This window comes from Danio rerio, chromosome 6, assembly GCF_049306965.1.
Source record: "Danio rerio strain Tuebingen ecotype United States chromosome 6, GRCz12tu, whole genome shotgun sequence".
NCBI lineage: Eukaryota > Metazoa > Chordata > Actinopteri > Cypriniformes > Danionidae > Danio > Danio rerio.
Genome location: NC_133181.1, coordinates 51,163,187 through 51,183,600, shown reverse-complemented (window position 1 = coordinate 51,183,600; position 20,414 = coordinate 51,163,187). Strand labels below are relative to the sequence as shown.

The window sequence follows — 20,414 nt, the reverse complement described above, 5'->3', positions numbered from 1 at the left end:
GTGCATCCCTAATCAAAATAATAAAAAGAAAAAGAAATAAACACTTGAAATACATCAGTCTGTGTGGAATGAATGTATACATTATACAAGTTCACTTCTTAAATGGAATTAGTAAAATAAATCAACTTTATGAAGATATTCTATTTGAAAAGCACTTGTGTATACTTATACCTTAACTGTAAAATGAACCTGTTTTTATTTATCACAAATACTATGAACGTCAATTTTCATTCATTCATTCATTCATTCATTCATTTATTCATTCATTCATTCATTTTGTCTTAGGCTTAGTCCCTTATTATCAGGGGTCGCCATAGCGGAACAAACTATTAAAACTATCAACTATTCCAGCATGTGTTTTACGAGGCGGATGCCCTTCAAGCTGCAACCCGGTACACCCATATACTCTCACATTCACACTAATACACTACAGCCAATTTAGTTTATTCAATTCATCTATAGCGCATGTCTTTGGACTGTAGGGGAAACCGGAGGACCTGGAGAAAACACACACAAACACGGGGACAACATGCAAACTCCACACAGGAATGTCAACTAGCCCAGCCAGGATTTGAATTAGTAACCTTTTTGCAGTGAGGCGATGGTGCTAACCACTAAGCCACCATGTCAAAGTCTGGCTTTTTCATTTCCCAGACAGCCTTTAGGTACAAGTCAACATTATTAATAAACCCACTTTGCTGATAAAGCCTTTAGTCATCACTGGTGGCATCATTATCATTTAATACAACCCAAGATTTTCATTGGCACTGTTCCTCCTTAAAAACAAACAAGTTTTTTCTTTGCTAATATGCCAGATGATACCACAATAAACAACAAATCTGTATTTACATGAATGCTTAAACAGTTTAAGAATTATTTTCACAGTCTGGGTCAACATGTAAACAGTCTTAATGAGGCAGAGATAGCAATTGCACAATACTCCACAGACCCTTGCTTACTAAAACATGCTAGCAGCAACTAATTAAGGGCTAAGCATGACGCTAGCAACATGCTAATCTGAGATATATCACATCTAAATACAGAGAAAAACATTGTATAAACTGCCTAGCAACTAAATGTCAACCTCTGAAAAACTGACTGGCAACCCCCTAGCAACTGTCTAGAAACCAACCTTCTAGCAGCAGCCATAAACTGTTTCTATTTTAACTTTCAAACTGTTTTATATACTTACAAACTTTTACAACTACTTCAAACTTTCAGGAGTTTTCTCGCGCCGACATCAATGTGACATTTTAGTGCACTTTAATGTTATTTTTGTAGCACTGTAGCACAATGTACATTGTGTCAGTTTAACATAGATGAAGAAAAAAGAGAGGTAAATTTTGAGGCATTTTGGCAAACTTTACAAATCCATATACGTAATATTAATTTAAAAAGGTCAATACTACGCTAATACTATGGTAATTATAAATATGCTTATACTCAGTATAAAAAACAACGTTCATTCAAATTTCTTAAAATTTCACTATTTCTAAAAAAAGATTTATCAATTTGCTTGATTTACAAATAAATTTATGAACAATATATCATAGTAGGTGCATATATATTATTTAATTATTTATTTATTACATTTGTAAAGATACAGTTTTCAGAAAATGCTCAAAACGTATTAATATATATATATACATATATATACAGTATACTATTTAATTTTATGCATTTATTTATTCATCTTTTTTATTTTATTTTACTTATTATTTCATTTTATTTATGTATTTATTTTATTATTTAGCGATCTATTTTTTTTTCATTTATTTATGTATTTATTTTTATTTTAATATTTCATTTATTTTATTTTATTCTATTTATTATTTCATTTTATTGATTTGTTTCTTTATTTAATTTAATATTTTATTATTTCTTATATATATATATATATATATATATATATATATATATATATATATATATATACATTTTTTCTTTTCTTTAATCATTTTTAATTATTTTATTTATTTATTCTTTTAATTTAATTTTTTATTTTACTTTTGTTTATTTTTTCTATTTTTATTTATTTATTTATTTATTTTAATACTTTATTGTTTTCATTTATTTATTATTTTATTTTCTTTATTTTGTTATTTCATTTCTTTATTTCGTTCATTTACCTTATTTTTATAAATTTTAATGGTTTATTTTATTTTATTTATTATTTCATTTAAATATTTTTCTTTATTTCTTTATTTTAATAATTTATTGTTTTGTTTAATTGTTATATTTCTTTTATATATTATTTTCTTTTATGTTTAATTTTTATTTTATTTATTTATTTATATAATTTAATTTAATTAATTATTTCATTTTATTTGTTTATTTTTCTTTTATTTAATTTATTTATAATTTAATTTAATTCCTTTTATTTTTTTCCTTTAATTAATTAATTAATTAAGTTATTTATTTATTTATTTATTTATTTATTTATTTATTCAGTCATTATAATTCTTTTTATTATGTCCTATTATTTATTATCTTCTTTTATTTATTTTTTATTTCTTATAATTTGTTTATTATCTTCTTTCATTTATTTACAAAAGTACATAATTATGCAAATATCCACACAGGTGATCAGGTATTGTAAGGTGAACACAAATATTAACCTATTTACCATTCTCAAGTCAATAACAAACTTTTCAATCTACCTTTGATTTAACACAACATAAAGACTTCCGTTGCCATTGTTTCTCTTCATTTTTTTATTTATTTTGCTTTTTTTTTTTTGCTAATATACCAGATAACCATAATCCAAAACCAAACAAATCTGTATTTACACAACTGCTTAAATGCTTTGAGAAATATTATATTTGCAATCTGGGTCAGCACGTGAATGCAAAGCTTAATGAGGCGGAGCTAGTGATTCCACAATACTCCACAGATCATTGCTTACCGTTCTCCCTCTGTAAATATCATTCATCATGTGAAAGATCTCAAGCTGTACCCTCTCCCAGACACCGGGGGCGCACGGAGTGGTCAAGCCAAAGGTTTGGTGACAGATTGCAGTGGCTGACAGATTCAGAACACATCGGCCAAGGGGCTCAAATGAACCTCTGTCCAACACCATCCATCTCCACACTGCAGTGTTAATGGCTGCTCCTGATCAATGGAGCTCCCTTGAGGAATCACACAGCCATCTCACTCAATGCTCTCTGAATGTTATTACATTTCAGCTGTTGTGGAAAAAAAGAGCAACACCCTGAAACTAATAGAGTCGCTGTCACCGTTTGACATGCTCTTGAGAAATGCTGGATGAAAGTAAAGGTGAGGAGTACTGCTATTACTGCATTTCTGGCATCGCCATTGGAGATTTTGTTAACATATTTGTATGCAGATATGTTTGCTTTCACTGATGTCACTTTTAATTTTCAAGAATTTCACAATTGTAATGATTAATTATGACTAGCAGCTGTTCTGATCACCAGCGATTGAGCGTTTGACACTCTACTGAACTACATCTCCCATCATTCACCTCACACACACCAGTTCCTGATTCCCCTTGATTACACACACACACACAGCTGGAAACTCATGATGGACTTATTGCCAGAACTATAAACACAGCACACACACACACACACACACACACACACACACACACACACACACACACACACACACACACACACACACACACACACTCACTTCTTTGCTGAGTCTTGTAGATTAGATTAGATTATCTGAATGCTTCTGTCCCTGTTTTGACCTTTGCCTGTTTGATGATTCTCTTAATAAACTGCATTTGTATCCTCACCTCTGTTGTCCCTGACTTGTTACAGCAGCATTGTTATATGGGGTGTTCAATTTGTAGTTCCAATGTTAGTAATTGGTACCAACTGTAACTACTTTAAACAACAGTTTTTAAATAAACCTACGATTAAAAAATAGAGGCGATCATGCTACCCACTGCGCCAACATCAATACAGATTAACAAACTATTTGCTCACATAGACACACATGCAGCAGATGTCAGAGTGTACATAAGAGACAGCATTTACATTTACATTTACATTTAGTCATTTAGCAGACGCTTTTATCCAAAGCGACTTACAAATGAGGAAAAGGAAGCAATTTACACAACTAAGAGCAACAATGAATAAGTGCTATAGGCAAGTTTCAGGTCTGTAAAGTCTAAGAAGGAAAGTATTAGTAGTATTAGTATTTTTTTTATTTTTTTATTTTTTTTTTTTTGGGTACAGTTAGTGTGATATTCAGAGAGGCAATTGCAGATTAGGAAGTGAAGTGGAGACTAAATAGTTGAGTTTTTAGTCGTTTCTTGAAAATAGCGAGTGACTCTGATGTTCTGATGCAGTTAGGGAGTTCATTCCACCAACTGGGCAGACTGAGCGTGAGCGTTCGCGAAAGTGATTTCTTTCCTCTTTGGGATGGAACCACGAGGCGACGTTCATTCACAGAACGCAAGTTTCTGGAGGGCACATAGATCTGCAGAAGTGAGAGCAGATAAGAAGGAGCAAGGCCAGAAGTCACTTTGTAGGCAAACATCAGAGCTTTGAATTTGATGCGAGCAGCAACTGGCAGCCAGTGCAAACGGACTAGCAGCGGAGTGACATGTGCTCGTTTAGGTTCATTGAAGACCACGCGTGCTGCTGCGTTCTGGAGCAGTTGAAGAGGCTTGATAGAGTTAGCTGGAAGCCCAGCTAGTAGAGAGTTGCAGTAATCCAGTTTGGAGAAAACAAGAGCTTGAACATGGAGTTGAGCTGCATGTTCAGATAAGAAGGGTCAGATCTTATTGATGTTATAGAGTGCGAATCTGCACAATCGAGCAGTTCTAGAAATGTGGTCAGAGAAGTTTAGTTGGTCATCAATCGTTACTCCAAGGCTTTTCACCATTTTGGATGCAGTAATGGTTGCCCCATCCATCTGGATTGAACAGTTATGGTGTAGAGTCGGGTTGGCAGAAACTACAAGCATTTCCGTTTTTGCGAGGTTCAGCTGAAGATGATGATCTTTCATCCAGTGTGAAATATCCAACAGACAGGCTGAGATGCGAGCTGGAACAGAGGGATCATCAGGATGAAAAGAGAGGTATAGCTGGGTATCATCAGCATAGCAGTGGTAGGAGAATCCATGTCTCTGCATTATTTAATATTAGTCATTAATGTTCCTAATATTAAAAGCATATTCTAAGCCAATTATATTATATAATTATATATATATATAATATATATAATATATATAAAATAAAAAGTTTTTATTTATATCTTACATGTATTTAAACCTTTTGTGGGGGACTCCAACCTGATATTAGGACACTTAAAAAGTCACATGACTCATTTAAAAAGTCATATGACTAATTTAAACAACAATCAATCATGGAAATGTCAAGAAATTGACATCGCTAATACTGATACAGTGGGGGAGTTATTACACTACACATCACCATTTCCCAGAAAACATATTTCTAAAGGTGCAGTTGACTTGAAATTTTCACCAGATGTTGAAATAGGCTATATGATAACCTTGGATAAAAACATTATGATTTATTTACAATTTAAAACGGCCTCTTTAGATATACTGGATATGCTGTTGCAGTAAAAAACAAAACAAAAAAAGTATAGGAAAGGAATAGCAGGAAATTTTGGTGGTTTTAAAACCATGACTTTTTCAAACCGTGGTATACCTTAAAAATAGTTATCGTCCCATGCCTAGTTGTAAACAACCCAAAAAATCCATATATGCAAATAAAACAAAACTAATTAGTCTACAAATTAAGTTCTGAGTAATGCAATAAAATTACACAGGGAAAACGTATTGATTAAACACATAAAGAAAGGGAGATGTAGAAAGGCAGTGTAAGCCCAGACAGCAGCTGCAATCTTTCAGCAGTTCTTCAGCAACTCTTTGCCCTCTATCATTGTAAATTAAAATTAGCCACTTCAGTCCAACATCTACATTATCAGGATGATGAAGATGAAACCAGAGTGGACATTTCAGCAAGACAATAACCAAAAAACACAGCCAAGGAAGCTCTCAAGTGCTTTCAGAGAAAGAAAATCAAGCTGTAGAATGGCCCAGCCAATCACCTGAAGTGAACCCAATAGAAAACACAAAATAAAGATCGGAATTGATAGACGAGACCCACAGAACCATCAAGATTTGCAAACTCTGTTGAAGTCAGAGCTGAGTGTGTGTAAGTTAAAATCACACCTGTGCAATTTATGTGTCTGAATTTTCCATATGAGAGGCATTTTTAAGATGCCATCAACAAAAAGACTTTTATATAAAGCATTAAAAACATTTCAGTAGTTTAGTGCTTTCTCCTTGTGTAATTTCATTGTTATAACACACACACACACACACACACACACACACACACACACACACACACACACACACACACACACACACATATATATATATATATATATATATATATATATATATATATATATATATATATATATATATATACATTATTATTATTTTAATTGTTTTGGTTTTTACCAAACTTCCATCTCAACAGCTCCTTTAGAAATATTATTCACAGGAAAAAAAACATGGTGTTTAGTACTTATTTCTCCGACTGTATATTGGTATGTCCTAAAAGGTGGCTAACTTCTACAGTGGGATTTGTCATTCCTGGAGCCAAATTCAGCCAGGGAATCCTGCTGTCATCTTCGTGCATGTTCATTCATTCCGAATGCATCCTGCCTTTCACTACAGTCATGTCTGCTGTAAATAGCATGCTGTCCCCACCCTCAAAGTGTCAGTAGTGTTTTATATCTCACATATGCGTGCGCACACACACACACACACACACACACACAAACACACAAACTCCAAACACTCTCCTCTGAGCCTGCAGAGCATGACTGACAGCAGAGATGTCATCACACATGCTGCCGTGGCAACAAACAACACCAATCAGCTTCCTGCGCTTGTCGACTACAGGAGAGCAAACAGCCTCCGAACTAAAATAAACCAAAACCTATCTCAGATCCAGAATGGTGTAATAAAACACACAGAACACTCTCCAAATAAAACTGGCTTACATTAAAAGAGGAGTTTTAAATCTTTTATTGCCATTTTGTTTATTGAATGCTTTATTAAATGCTAGTTTTACATTTAAGATTAATCTCTGAGAGCAATAATAAAACTAAATTGGTTCTTAAATTAATCTAGCTAGATTAATTAATAGTTTACAAGATTATATATAATAGGCCAATGTTTCCCAACCCTGTTTCTGGAGGCACATCAACAGTACATACATTTGAAAAAAGAAGTTTACATACACTGTCTAAAAAGGCACAAAACCAATTAAAAAAAGTCAGATGTTAGTGTGACTAAACTATTTCTCTTTTAGGTAAGTTAGGATTAACACGTTTGTTTCTGTTATACTTAAAGCAGAATAATGCGAGAGATATTTTTTGAGAAAGTGTTATTATTTCTTGAAAGTCAAGTTTACATACAATAAGATTATTATGCTTATATAAAAACTCAGATGATAGTGTGAAGGTTTTGGAGGTTTCTGATTGGCTAATTGACAATGTTGAGCTAATTGGAGGCACAACTGTAGAATAGTATTTCAGGAAAACCTCAAACACACGGCTCCCTTGTGTGACAACATGAAAAATCAACCAGACAGTATCAACAAAAAAGCCAGATTACAATTTGCTAAATTGCACTGGGAAAATAATAATTTTGGAGACATGTCCTGTGGTCTAATGGAACTAAGATTAAACTGTTTGGTGATAAAATATGCTGGATACGTTGGTGGTTCATTCCACTGTGGCGACACCTGATTAATAAAGGGACTAAGCTGAAAAGAAAAGGAATGAATGAATGAATCAATCAAAACAATAGGTCTAACTATTTCATTCTTGACAAAATTAGAACTACTAGTGTTAAGGTCATGGGTCTGTGAGTTCTTTCTGTTATGTGTTATGCAGCGTGTGTTGTGGTGTGCAAGGGTAGCTGTGCCTGTTTGCCTTTTGTGCTGGCAGCATGCTAACGAATCAGCGTTACCCAGCTGATTCCTGCACTGTAAACCCTAATGCTGTAACTAATTAATTGAGTTGAGTTCTATTAACTTAAATCATTAAAATTCGTTTATCTTAATTAACCTTGATGAGTATTTAGAACTTTTTCTTATTTTTGAGTTTGTAAAAATTTAATCTTTCAAGTAAGGTGAACAATTCTGCTGGGTTTAATCTATACAAAATGTCTCTTTAAAGTTTCATTAACTCAAATTCTGTCAGCCTAGTGATTTTGCGTCTGACGTCATCCAGGTTCACGTACGTGCTCATGCTTCATTCGTTTTTTTCAAGATGGCGGATCGGCCTCGCTTCACACTACAGTAAGTAAAATATTTACAAATCCAAGAAATATTAAATGTATGTTTTAATTAATATAATCACAGTAACAGTTCAATGTAATGTAGAGTTAATCAGGGTGCGTTTACATGTCGTACATTACAGAAAACATGTTTAGCCTCACTTGTTGCTAACTAAAGTTAACATTACTGTTTAAAAAGTTAGAATCAGTGCAATGTTAGCGTTAGTTGTAATGTGTTAACTCTGAATTTTAACAGAGTGTGATAAAGACAAAAATATTTAAAATCGGCAGATTACATTTTTCAAAAAAATTTAAATCTTGGCGCGAGTATGCCTTTTCTCAGCCTGTGCTGAAGTTGTCATGGAGACGCGCGCTCTCACAACCGCATGTCATGGCGCTGCGCTGAACTCCATCCAGTCTGTGAATGTGGTATTATCTTCGCGATCTGTAGGCACTTCGGAAACGAAAGGCGCAAGAAACGTAACGTTAATCATAACTCAAATGATCTCCGCCTAAACACTTAACGGTATTTTCTGATGACGCGCAAAAACGTAGTCTCAAAACTTAACTCTGTCACACGCAGCTTGTTGCTTGCTGATCCATGTATGAGGATAGCCTGACGGAGAACATTTAAGCTGCGCTCCTCACCTGAGCAGGTACAGAGCAGAGCTTCATTTTACACTACCACATTGAGGTAAAGTTGGTTTTATATTCATACATTCATTTAGTAACAACTTGTGACTCGCTCCATAAATTGTTTACCATGGTTCTTTGTCTATTCGTTCTGAAATCACATGCAAGTATGACATGAAAACAACATTACACTAAATGCACTATTTTTTTTGACTGAACAATGTTGTACTTTGAAAGTCATTGGCTGCTAATATGATTTCACCATTAAGAATATGCAAAAATTACCTTTCTGAAATTATATTATTAAGGAGAAAGTCTGAATGTGTAAATATAAAACTAACTTTACCTCAATCACCAGCACTGATCAACACTTAATATTTCCTCGCGCTTAAGACGACATCTCTGCATATCAATGATTACCTGATTAATGCGATCAGTTAAGTGAGTTTAAATGTCATTTAGGTCAAATGTATTTTAAAGGTATGATAAAAGTTTTTTTTTTTTTCAATCTATTTTTTAAAATGTCTACTCTGGAGAGAATATAAACAGCCTAAAAAACAAAGTATGCATATCTATAACACATTAATACAAAATTATGTTATTAAATAAAATAATAACAAAACAAAATATTCAAGACGTGGTAAAGAAGACAGTTTTCTGATGTGCAAATTTTGTAGCTTAAAATATATTTATATCTTAAAAATATAAATATTTTAGTCTATATATTTTTACATCATTAGACAATAAGGTAAGTTTTGTTATTTCTAGCTTTTAAAATCAGGCCTTAAATTTCTTTGTCGTCCTATTCAGTTTTAGAAATTTCAATACTGTTTAAATTAAATCTGTGTTCATCGAATTAAAGCAACTAACATGATAATCAGCTCTATTGCTAACCGTTTTGGAGGTTAACGTTAGACATTAGGCAATTGTACTACTTCCACTCTCAGCTAAATGACACTGTGACTTTTTGTACATACAGAATTGAAGGTCAGGTGTTGCTGACTACAGATAGGTTCTTAAATGGAGGCATGTGAAAGGTGGGTAAAATATTTATTTTGTACTACTATGCCTGGCATATCCAGATAAAATAAATATTACAGTGTATTTATCAATGATACTTTTGCAGCAAGGAAAGTGAAACTTCAGCTAGACCTTGAGTTCAGTTAACAACATGAAGATCCTGCTTTCAACATCTGATCAACACCTGATTTTCATCTGAGGTAAAAAATAGATAAGTAAATGAAACATAATAATAATATTAATACATTTTTTCTAGAATTGTATATTTTGTGGTGTGGGTTTGTTTTATGAAATTCTCTCTTGTTTCTTTTTGCTGTTTGCAGAGTACCAACATGTTACAAATGAGAATTTTCCCCACAAATTCTTTGCAAAACTGGACCACCACCTATTTCATTTGATGACAATTTTAAGGCAAACAGCATCCAAAACTGGCAAGACAGCAGATACCCTGGCTAATCTTTTAAAGGTTTATGATGAGCAGGTATGTTTGGGGTCACGTGTTAAAGTATACATTAAAATATAATTTGAATTATTATTATTTTTTTAATTTTTAAAAAATTGATTCTTGATTTCCAGGAACTGAATGATGTCAGTTCATGACGGACTACTGTTATCAGAGGTCTTTTGGTCTTGCTGCGTGAGCGTGACTTAAGATTCTTTAGGAACACCCTGGTAAGACTTCATTCATTCTTTTCACAATTAGGCATGTTTAATGAAAAGATGAAAGTTTTGAAAACTTTTACTTAATAACATATTTGTAATCAAGAATAATTGATGAATCATATAATATTGGCTCAGTCATTTTGATACTGTCCTTACATTAATATCCTTGAATTATGTTTTTAGATTGATAATCCTGCTGACTGAAGATGCTTTATTGGCCCTGCATTCACTGAGGGTCTCTGTTGTCCTGAAGAATGAATTGGACACCACCCACAGCACACTTCCAGACTTTTCTTGTCTTGTATGGATTAATGTATGCTCTTCACATAATATATAGGAAAGGACTTTGAACTTGTGCAAAAACTTTTGCTTGGCATGGATGATGGAAAATAAAAAGTCTCGTAGCATGGAAACCTTAAAGAATGAGTTGATGTAGAGCTTTTTTTTTTTTTTAACTTAATAAAGACTGTCTCTGGGGTAGTAACTTCAAAACATTTATTTACCTTTAATTGGTAAGTATGCATTTTATTATATATAGGGATAGTTTGTCCAAATGTAAAATTCTGTCATTTACTAACTCTTCACTTGTCCCAAACCTGCTTGAATTTCTTGCTTCTGTTGAACACAAAAGTTAAGTAAAGCTGACAACCTGTAACCACTGACTTTCTAATTGGAAAACAAATACTGTGGAAATCGGTGGTTACAGGTCTCAGCTTTTTTTTTTTTTTTCAACAGAAGAAAGAAACTCAAACAGGTTTGGAATAAGTAAATGACAGAATCATAGTTCAACCAAGACTGAATATATATATATATATATATATATATATATATATATATATATATATATATATATATATATATATATATATTGTAACAAGCGCACACATGCCATGTCGCCCTGGTCGCTAATTCAACCCAGCTGGACCATCATCAACACAGGATCGTTCACAGCTGGACGTCATCAAGTTGAGAGGCATATAAACCAAGCCCACGCAAGAGAAGATGAGCTTCATTCACCCAATGACTCCATGCGCTAACGCTTGTCTCTCTGTCTCTCCACAGCAGACTCCAGCTTGTGACGATCCCACATCCGACTACTCACTGTCCTTCACTTACTTCCCGGAGCACCAGAGCACCTCACCTTGAAGAAGAGCACCGTTTACACCCCATTCACGTTGTAAATAAAGCACCCTCCGGGGACTTGTCTGTAAACTTATCCAACTGTGTCGCTGTTTTCCCTCTGCCTCGCTACAATATATATATATATATATATATATATAATCTGCTCTCCGTTAAACAGAAATTGGGGGAAAAATAAATGGGGGCGAATAATTCTGACTTCAACGATATATATATATATATATATATATATATACAGTTTCTGTGTAGTTTACACTAAACGAGTCACTTCACAGAATGTGCACTTATTATTTTTTTTTAACAAATGCGTTAAGAGTAAGTTTTACACTTATTAATGTATTATTAAATTTTATCAAACTTATAGTTGTTTTTTCTTGAGGCTCTTATGTCTGATATCATATTTACATTGTGGGTAATTTTTATTAATTTCAGAATAGTGTTCATTTTCAATCTCTTTATGTCTAATAGTTTTTATCGTTTTAAGACATTTGTAATTGCATAGGAGACAAATTTGAAAGTACTGTTGGACATTTTTTCTTTAACAATAAATGTCTAAAATGGTATTGTCTGTGTGTTTTAAATTACAGATTTATTTTGACAGATTTATGGGGTTTAAAGATTAAAATAATGGCTAATTTTATTTGTGAAACTGACGATGGAGAAGTTAATTTTAAAAAATGCTATCAAAATGTATGAGCTGGGTGACTAAGTATGTAAAGGTGAGATAAATAATTAAAAATAAGTTAATTGCTATTAAAATGTATGAGCTGGGTGATTTAAGTATTTAAAGTTGAAAGAAATTAAAGCAATTAAGTTAATTGGTATTAAAATGTATGAGCTGGGTGACTAAGTATTTAAAGTTTGGAAAAATTAAAACAATTAATTGCAATTAAAACGTATAAGCTGAGTAACTTGGGTATTTTAAGTTAGGTGAAGTGTCTTGCATGAGTACAACAAACTCAAAACTTAATGTTTCTGTTTACTTAAAATAGATAATTTCATAACTTAAAAAATTTGACGTAACTGATTACCTCAAATTTTTTGAGTTTTGTCAACTTATTCGGGATTACAGTGTGTTTTGCTGGCTATATATTTAGACAGCGGTAACTGTTTGTATATATATTTAGACAAACTGTCTGTTTGTATTCCAGGGTTTCTCTGAAGTCTGTTCATCGGGTGACAAGATCATTGACCTAGTAGAAACTCTTGTTTTGGGACATTTTTTGCTATTTTCCTCGACTTCAGCTATTTTTTTTTTTTTTTTTACTTGTTTCACGATTGCACTTATAGTAAAAGTCACCTTACTTGCTAATAGATCCTCTCTGTTTTCGATCATGACATCTGGTCAACTCAACCCGTATAAATGGTTTACGCAAGTCTATAAACTGTTAACAAATATAGCTTGTATGCATTAGTAAATGACAATTAAGATTAATAAATCATTAGATTTTTTTTTATTTATGTTAACTAATGATGTTAATGTTAACAAATGGAAACATGGCACTAAAACAAGTTGTTTTCAGTCATACTGATATTTTTCCAATGTAGATTATTACCAAAAATCAACTGACACAAATCCCTGCATGACTACCTCTGACTCATTCCACTACGCCATTCCAGGTCAAGGTGAAATATTGCAAGTATTAATGGTTAATCGGCTAAATTACAATGAGTGTTGAGCAAAGCTGCCGCCAGCCAGAGGTGAAGTATTACAATTATGAATTCTTAATAGTCCAAATTACTTTAACTGAGGTCTGTTCAAGAGTCATTAACCTACTGTATGGTAGCTGCTGGTCATAATTAATTCACATTCGAGAACACCACCATCGCTCCCTGACACTGAACGTTTTGTTTTGCATAATTTAACCAGCATCACTTTTTCTAGAAGTATCACTGGTCACTGCGGGTCACCAGAAGAGGATTAGACCGCACAGAAGATACTGAGGACACATTAATCACTGCAAAACACAGATTTCCAATCATATTTTGTTATTTCGTTCTAATAGCTAGCTTTATAGGACACAACAAATGACAAACAGCGACTAAACAAAGGAACCTCACGACAAATGCAGGATGATGAGCTTGCAGATCCTTAACCAATCAGTAGCATTGTTTTACATAACACTGTTTGCTGGGAATCTGTTAGCCTAACATGTGCCATTATTATGTAGATTCATGGTAATTCATATTTCGAAGTATTTCTGAGTCAAAAGACCACCGTATGCTGTATAAAATGCAATTGCGGTGTACAAGATGAGTCACCAATATTTTTGGTCCGTTTTCCAGCAAGAGAAAGCCATTTAAATTTTAAATGCGCACTGTATATCTGCTTTATTTTCAGAGTACACTAGCATACAGATGCTTCGGGAACAAAAGGACAGGTTTATGGAGTAGATTCTGCATGCTTGGAATTTTGATTTCACAAATGCAGTCTTTGTCGATGCATTGTGCAGATTCAGAATCGGAAGTGGAGTGAATATAATTCCTTTTTTTATCGTGGTTATATACTGCTAAACATGGTGCTTTTATTACCGTTGATAAAGCAGCTTTTTGAATTCGGTTAAAGTACAAATGAAATCAAAACTAACCATATGAACCATTGTTAGCTCACATTGCTAGTTGTGCGGTGAACAATTCATATGTGCATCTCATTAAAAGAAAAAGAATGTCTGACCTTGCCATTTAAAATTAAAATCTGAAAATGCACTTCCTGTTAGCTTTTAGATATTTCTCATATTACCTGTCTGGGGTATTGGCAGGGGTAAATTTAAGATTTGGGGACCCTAGGCGATTCCAGCCATGGGACCCAAGTCCTGAAACGCACCCTTTCTACTCTTATTTAAATTTTATTTAAATTGCAGATTTATATTACTCAATCTTCTTTTCTATGTTTTATCTTAATGCAATCTCTAAGATAATGTAAGGTTTTTTTTTTTTACATAATTTGACAGCTACACTGCTCCATGATAGAAATTTTATTTTGTAATATTATTATAATAATATTAAATGTTATTGTATATTAAATATTATTTAATTAATCAGTATTAATATTATTATTATTATTATTATTATTATTATTATTTAAATTAATATTACTTGTATTTTACTCTCACTATACAAAATATTATAGAAAAAACTATTTACTGCATATACATTTACTGGCCACTTTGTTAGGTACCCTTACCAGTACCTGGTTGGGCCCTCTTTTGCTTTCAGAACTGTCTTAATCCTTCATGGCATAGATTAAACAAGGTACTGGAAATATTCCTCAGAGATTTTGGTCCATATTGACATGATAGCATCACGCAGTTGCTGCAGATTTGTCGGCTGCACATCCATGATGCAAATCTCCCATACCAACACATCCTAAAGGTGCTCTAGTAGATTGAGATCTGGTGACTGTGCAGGCCATTTGAGTACAGTGAAGTCATTGTCACGTTCAAGAAACCAGTCTGAGATGATTTGTCAATCTTCTATTGTCCAATTCTGGTGAGCCTCAGTTTCCTGTTCTTGGCTGACAGGGGTGGCACCCAGTGTGATCTTCTGCTGCTGTAGCCCATCTGACTCAAGGTTGGATGTGTTGTGCATTCAGATATGCTCTTTTGCATACCTCGGTTATAACGAGTGCTTATTTGAGTTACTGTTGCCTTTCTATCAGCTCAAACTAGTTTGGCCATTCTCCTCTGACCTCTGCCATCAACAAGGCATGAAACTTGGAGTGATTGTTGTGAAAATCTCAGTAGATCAGCAGTTTCTGACATACTCAGACCAGCCCACAGGTATACCTAATAAAGTGGCTGGTGATTGTGTTTTATAGGTATAATTAGTACGTATAGATATTTTTTGGAGGGCCACTGATTTCCGATGGTTCTAAGTTGCTGCTTACCAGGCTTATTGGTTTAATCCATGCTTGGATATTGGGTGTGGCTAACATAATTAACCATGGCCCTCCAATCGTCAGTTCTAAAGACAAACAGAAATGGTGAGAAGGAGGTGTCTGTTAGGTTGTAATAACTCTCCCGAAACCCTTTTCCCGATCTTTCTGAATGAAATGCTTATTATACTACATCTAATCAGTTAGCAGTAAAATAAACAAGCTGCGCCCACTGTTTTCTTATTTAATATTCTGATTCTCTAGGAACTGCACCACAATATAAAAAAAATGGTTGCAGCTTCCAGTTCACATGGACTTTATCTCTGTTTAAAGTACTCTGGTTATTCTATCATTTGAGCCAAACTACCTACTGTGAGTAAGAAAAAAACAAGACTTTGCAGAAACCAAAAATAAGGGCAGATAGAAAGCCAACAACCTAAGAAATCTTTGGAGCATCTCCCACAATAGTTCTCTTGGCTCGCCTGTTTTTTTTTTTTTTTTTTTTTTTTGCTGGATGCCTGCTCGTAAATGTCTTCCAGGATTGATATCGTATTATTACTTGCACTTATTGAGTGGGTAGTTTCAAAGGGACAGTTATTAAAGCAAATAACTTTAATTTACGATCTGGGGCCATCAATCTGTTCTCGTAATAACGGCAAGGAATTCCTTATTAGAGTTGAGAGAGAAATATTGAGTTTCCTGACATATCCTCAGTCGGCTGAAAATATAGCCGTGCTCAAACCATGAAATGTGACTCGACTGGAGGTGTGCAAAGCAACCGCGTGAGAAAAATAGTCTGCATTATCACAGTTAATGGAGTGATAGTCTGATTGAATTTCACTATGCAAAAGTGTATTTATGTATGTATGTATGTATGTATGTATGTATTTATGTATTTATGTATGTATATATATATATATATATATATATATATATATATATATATATATATATATATATATATATATATATATACACATATATATAAATTCATTTCTAATAATTTTATTATTTTATCTTTGCCATGATGGCAGTTCATAATATTTTGCTAGATTTTTTCAAGATACTGGTATTCAGCTTAAAGTGACATTTAAAGGCTTAACTAGGTTAATTAGGCAGGTTAGGGTACTTAGGCAAGTCATTGTATAACAGTGATTTGTTCTGTAGACCTTTGAAAAAATTATTTTAACCTTAAAATGTTTTTTCAAAATTAAAACTTCTTTTATTCTAGCTTAAATAAAACAAATAAGACTTTCTGCATAAGAAAAAAATATTAAATTCTCTGGGAAATCATCTGAGAAAAAAAAATCACAGGGGGCTAATAATTTTGACCTTAACTATATACAGCGCTCAGCATAAGTAAGTACACCCTGTTTTGAAAATGTAAAATTGCATTTGAAAATGTGAATTTTGTTCAGTAAATATGGCCAATATTATTTGATAAATAAGGGGCTAAGCCGAAAGAGAATGAATGAATGAATGAATGAATGTGTGATGCATTTAAACAGCAGTTTTATTAAACAATGATATCCATTAAAATAAGAATTGATATATTAAATGTAGATATATTAAATTGAGATGTTAAACACCTGTTAAATAAATGTTCTCAAAATTGCAGGTTCCAAGAACACATGAATGTGAGCCTTTTAAAAAAATCTGCAGTGAGTAATTTTAAAAGCTGTGTGATGGCGATGTTAACACGCTGCTCTCAGCACTGGCCGCTAGACCACTGTCAGCACTTCTCTGCTAATTGCCTCCATCAGTAAAAATCATTATGATCCTCTTTTATGCCACCCAAAACAGAAAAAGTCATGTTGCTCCGAGTCACAGACTGACCGTCAGAAAGTCTCAATGGCTACTAATGAGCTGCTTGTCATGGCTAAAGCACTTTGTGCTGGAGGAGGGATTATTCAGGATGAAGAGATATAATGATGAAGAACTGAATGTAGAGGAACAGAAACCAACTGTAACATGAAATAACTACGTATTTAAGCAGAGCTTGATGAGTTTAATGTAGGCTTCTGCTGGTCTCAAATGTAATTGTTGCAGTTAATTTCTGAGGCTTTCATCACAATATACGGTATTACTTTATGTATAATACAAAAAAAACGTAGCTTTATTGTATATACATTTTCAGAGAAAACAAATTGTTCAACCCAATTAAAATGAAAAAGGATGATCAATTACAATAGGTAACACTTTAAAAAACATCTCATTAAATGTTAGTTAAAAACAAATTAAAATCAACCATAAGAAAAGAAATTACAATTACTGTTGATATTCATATATGTATATACAGTGCCTAATTTGTAAAATGCGAGGTCCCAGAACAGATCAGAGTAACGGATCCGGCATGTTACTAGAGGATAGAGAGGTGTCGCGCATAAAAGTGGAGAGCGTGGATAGCGGGGGGGAGGGGTGGGGGTGGGTGTGCTTGATGTTGGATGGCAGAGGGGTGTCGCAGGGCACAGGACGAAAGTGAAGAGAATTGAGGATTCACGGAAAAAAAAAATGGGAGTGAACAGTGGATGTGGGAGGAAGGCGGTTGAGGAGGGGGATCAGTAAAATGAGGTGCCGGGTCAAATTTCAGAGGTGCGTCCGGCAAATTCCGGCACAAAATAAGCCCTGTATATATATTTAAAAGTTCTGTCTGGTTCTCGAATCTGATTGGCTGATAACAGAACTCATACAGCCTCCTCACCCTTGTATATTACTCCGCTCACATAGAGTACAGTAGATTAATAAACTCACTACAGTTGGACAAATATTGCAGCTGTTGGGCAACATATTGTACTTTTGAGGCTTTTTTAGTGGAGAATGTAGTTGTTTAGACTGCAACTATGCAGTTTATTTATAAGGATAGTGCCCATTTTAAATATTTGTAATTTTGGAGATTCAGTGCGTCAGCGGACATTAGCCTGTCAAACTGAGCAGAGCAAAGACGGTTGACACTCCGCCACAAGATGGTGACAGGGACTGCATTACAAGTCCATAGGGGAGAAAAACTTAAATTCTCAAATTCACATTATAGCTTATCAAATCATTAAATCATTAAAATCATTTTTAAAAAAATGGTAACTCTGAGTTGATCCCTCTCTTTTGTATGTCTTAGTGTTGTATTTATACTATAGTAATTGGTAGTGTTTGCTTTGCTTTGGCTTTTTCGGGGTTAATCACCCAATTGCAACAGAGCAATACTAGGAAATCTCAGTAGACTGATGGCATGGCATGATGGCATGGTAATTTCATGCCTTATAATCTTAAAATGTGAGCAATATCACCTTTTTTGTCATCACTTTAGACTTTACGCTAGAGAATCATTCAAATACTAGCTCTAAAGTGACGTTGGTGAGTTAGCAATGGTTTCTGCTGTTCTCACTAGCTGCAGATGTGAATGAATGGCTTTTAAACATACAGTAAGCACAGTTTTAAGGCAGTTGTATATTAAAACACTGCAATAAGTATAAAACAATACGAAAGTTATAGAAGTACCTACCTTAAGTTTATTTTAGGTCTGCACACTCTAGCAATGCTTCTTTAATGGTTCTGACTTCACATTTAAGAGTCTCATGCTGCTTTTTCCTTCACTTCCTTCACCTTTACCATACAGTGTCAATCATTAACCAAAGCAAATGTCATACACGTCAGCTGAAACAATTATTACTTGCATTACAGTAAATGTCACGTGAAGTGCTGTAAGTCAAACTATACTAGAATACTTGAGGATATTTATACCATATCTGTTTGTTTACCTGTCTGTCTCTCTGCTACACAACTACCGTATCCATTGCTAAGCTTATATATATATATTTAATTGTTCAAAATATGTAAATGCAATAAATTTTGATACAATATTTTCATCAATGTTCTATATCAGGTCTTTAAGCATGTTTAAGACATTTGGCCACCTTCCAATCATTTCCAAGACACTTTAACTAATATAATGGCCAATATTTATTCAGCATATTCATACATGTAATTAATATAACAAGGAACTATAGGGTTGTTATATAAGGTACTGCAGGTCAGTCGAATGAAATCATTATCAGCAAACCCATCTGTCCACTTCACAAGATGTGGAAGCAGCTGAAATGGCATTGGGATGTATTTACACAGACAGCTTAATGAAGCTCAAACAGCATGAATTCATTTACATTGTGAAATTCCAACGGCATGAATAATGCTATGTACATGATGTTTTAAATAATTTTAATATACAATTAGTGCAGGTATAAGCAAAATGTCAAATTCTCTGCCTTATCCCTGATTTTATTATTTTATTTATCTGTATCCATCGATCCATCTACCAATTGACCCACCCACCCATCTATCTTTCTATCAGTCTATTTTATTACATCTTTAAATGCTACACCATGTCCTTTACCCCAATATGCTGTGAAAAGTGCTCCACGTGTTTCAGTGTCCCAGAGGAAACACTGACCTGCCCTGCAGACACTAAAATGTCACAGTCCGAAATGCTGAGATGTCTTCCTCCTTCTCTTTCACTGTTACAAGCTATAGCTATGCTATTCTACACAGCGTGCACTGAAGCATGCAGGAATTCTCTTGTAGGCATACGAGACCACTCTAGGTTGAAATTCAGCACAAAGTGACGAGCAAGCCAGCATTTCAGTGAATATAGAAATAACCTACGGTAGTTGAAAACCTTATTCAATTTAAGTTTAACTTAACAATGACTTTAAAGCGATAGGTCACCCTAAATTAGGAACATTTATTCACTATTTACTCACTCGGGTGGTTATAAAACTGGTTATCA

The 20,414-nt window shown here is 33.7% G+C and overlaps 1 protein-coding gene and 1 long non-coding RNA gene across 4 annotated transcripts in view; one reads left to right on the top strand and one right to left on the bottom strand.

Annotated features, from left to right (window-relative positions):
* Positions 1 to 20,414, bottom strand: part of tafa3a (TAFA chemokine like family member 3a) — a 203,146-nt gene that overhangs the window by 40,446 nt on the left and 142,286 nt on the right. The gene's annotated exons all lie outside the window — the stretch shown is intronic.
* On the top strand, positions 8,285 to 11,249 carry LOC137496017 (uncharacterized). Of its 3 annotated transcripts, XR_011016084.2 has the most exons (7): positions 8,285 to 8,329; positions 8,891 to 8,963; positions 9,920 to 9,977; positions 10,067 to 10,160; positions 10,284 to 10,441; positions 10,537 to 10,632; positions 10,807 to 11,249. It is a non-coding gene; the product is annotated as an uncharacterized lncRNA (long non-coding RNA). The 3 variants fall into 3 exon arrangements; XR_011016082.2 differs by lacking the exon at positions 8,891 to 8,963; XR_011016083.2 differs by lacking the exon at positions 8,285 to 8,329 and having other exon boundaries at positions 8,686 to 8,963.